The sequence below is a fragment of the Poecilia formosa genome, unplaced genomic scaffold (assembly GCF_000485575.1).
Source record: "Poecilia formosa unplaced genomic scaffold, Poecilia_formosa-5.1.2 Scaffold1180, whole genome shotgun sequence".
NCBI classification, from domain to species: Eukaryota; Metazoa; Chordata; class Actinopteri; order Cyprinodontiformes; family Poeciliidae; genus Poecilia; species Poecilia formosa.
Genome location: NW_006801119.1, coordinates 19300 through 21153, shown reverse-complemented (window position 1 = coordinate 21153; position 1854 = coordinate 19300). Strand labels below are relative to the sequence as shown.

The 1854-nt window shown below is 33.9% G+C and overlaps 1 long non-coding RNA gene across 1 annotated transcript in view; it reads left to right on the top strand.

Moving 5' to 3' along the window:
• Positions 1–1572, top strand: part of LOC107835189 (uncharacterized) — a 3847-nt gene extending 2275 nt beyond the window's left edge. Inside the window, exons 2-3 of the long non-coding RNA XR_001661020.1 lie at positions 276–361; positions 1023–1572. This is a non-coding gene — a long non-coding RNA (uncharacterized LOC107835189). The remainder of the gene's footprint in view (positions 1–275; positions 362–1022) is intronic.
• The last annotated feature ends 282 nt before the right edge of the window (positions 1573–1854 follow it).

Sequence of the window (1854 nt, the reverse complement as noted above, 5' to 3'; positions counted from 1 at the left end):
TGATGTAGTTCTACACCTGGGTGATGTAGTTCTACATCTGATTGATGTAGTTCTACATCTGATTGATGTAGTTCTACACCTGGGTGATGTCTCCTCTTTGTGGTTAACTTCCTGGTTTCAGATGAATTTCCATGACGTCTTCAGTGTCTCTGAAAGGTGTTAAGTAAAAAAAAAACCTGTGAAGTTGCTGCTGTTTATGAAGCATTCTTCATAACGGTCTATAAAACCTTTTTAAAATAATGAACTGTGCAGTAATTTTAATTTCATTTTTTTAGGGTCTGACCCACTTGCAGTTTATGCATGTGTGAAGACAAATGATGTAAATTAAGGACAGAAAATCATCAGAGAAGCAGAACCAGAGGTAAAACTCTAGATTTATGAATGTATGAACTGTTTCATGGTTTTTGCTTTAAATGCAGATGATGAACTTTATGTTCTGAATCAAACTTTGTTTAGTCATAAAGGGGAAATGTCAGACGTATCGGTCATAAGACTTTAATTTAAAAATAACTCATTAAAATATAAAACCGGAGGGTTTTATTGTTATCTTGATTTAAAAAAAGGCTTTTAAATCATTGATATCATACTCAACTATTTCTGAGTATGATATCAATGATTTACTCCAAATAAATTTAAGAAAAATTAAGATATATTTTCTGTTTTGACTGCATGCCAAACGGTTTTGTAAACGTTTTAATATTTTTGATTGAAATAATAAAAATAAGGAGGAATCCCACAAAACTCCAGGAAGAAAAAGAAGCTGACGTCATCATATGCGACACTTTTACACCCGTAGACATACGAATATGTACCCACTGATTTGTACTCTAAAACCAAAAGATAACTCCAAAGTGTTACGCTATAAAGTTACTGATGGTAGTTTTAGGACTTGATGGCAGTAGGACTGTGCTGCGAATGGTTGAAGACACGTTTTTAATATTTATGGTTTTGCCGGAAAATATATGGTGGAAGCTAGCTAAATTAGCCTCTTGGAGGCTAATTGTACCTGTGCTTGTTATTAGGAGGAGACTAGAGGCAGCTGGAGACGAGCTTCTGGGTCTTTTCTTCTTCTGGGACAACAGGAGGAGCAACAGGAAGCAGATCATCACTGTCACAGTCTCTTCCTGGTTCTCTGGTAGCATCACTTGATGCTCCTGAGCTGTGGTCTCTGTTCACAGATCAGGTTCTCGGCTCTTTATTTCTCTTCATCTGTCTTCCAACAGCAACAAATAACAGACAGGAGGAAAGAACTTCTCCTGTTCTGATGCAAGTTCATTTTTAATTCAAGTAAATGACCAATAGTCAGTGAATTCAGACAGGATTCATGAACAAAACTTTAAGGATCATCACAGCCTGGTGGCTCTGATGTTATAGCAACCCTCCGATTTTACAAAGTGGCAACAAACATGACTATAAACACTATTGTGTGAATATATCATGGCTAATTAATTGTATTAAGTACAGGTCCAGGTACAATTAGCCTCCAATATATTATTTTCTAATATAAGGCTCAACAGGAAATAAGCTTTTCAAAATAAAACTAAATTTCACAATAAAACTGTCCTGAACAAATGTCAACCTTCTTAACTAAATATGACAAAATTAAAAAACAAACCATCGTACAAATAATTTAAATATTTCTTAGTTATGACTAACAAAAGCAAAACAAATTGTCATCAATGAAAGACAAATTTCAAATCTTAAGTAAAATATTAACATGTTGATATGAAGATTGGGTTTTTGTGATGTTGCAACATTTAAGCAATCTCAAATAAAATTATTTCACTTTAAAAATGGAGGTGATTTGCAGAAAGCAGGATTAAACTTAGCCAGAGGATTAAATATATCATAATT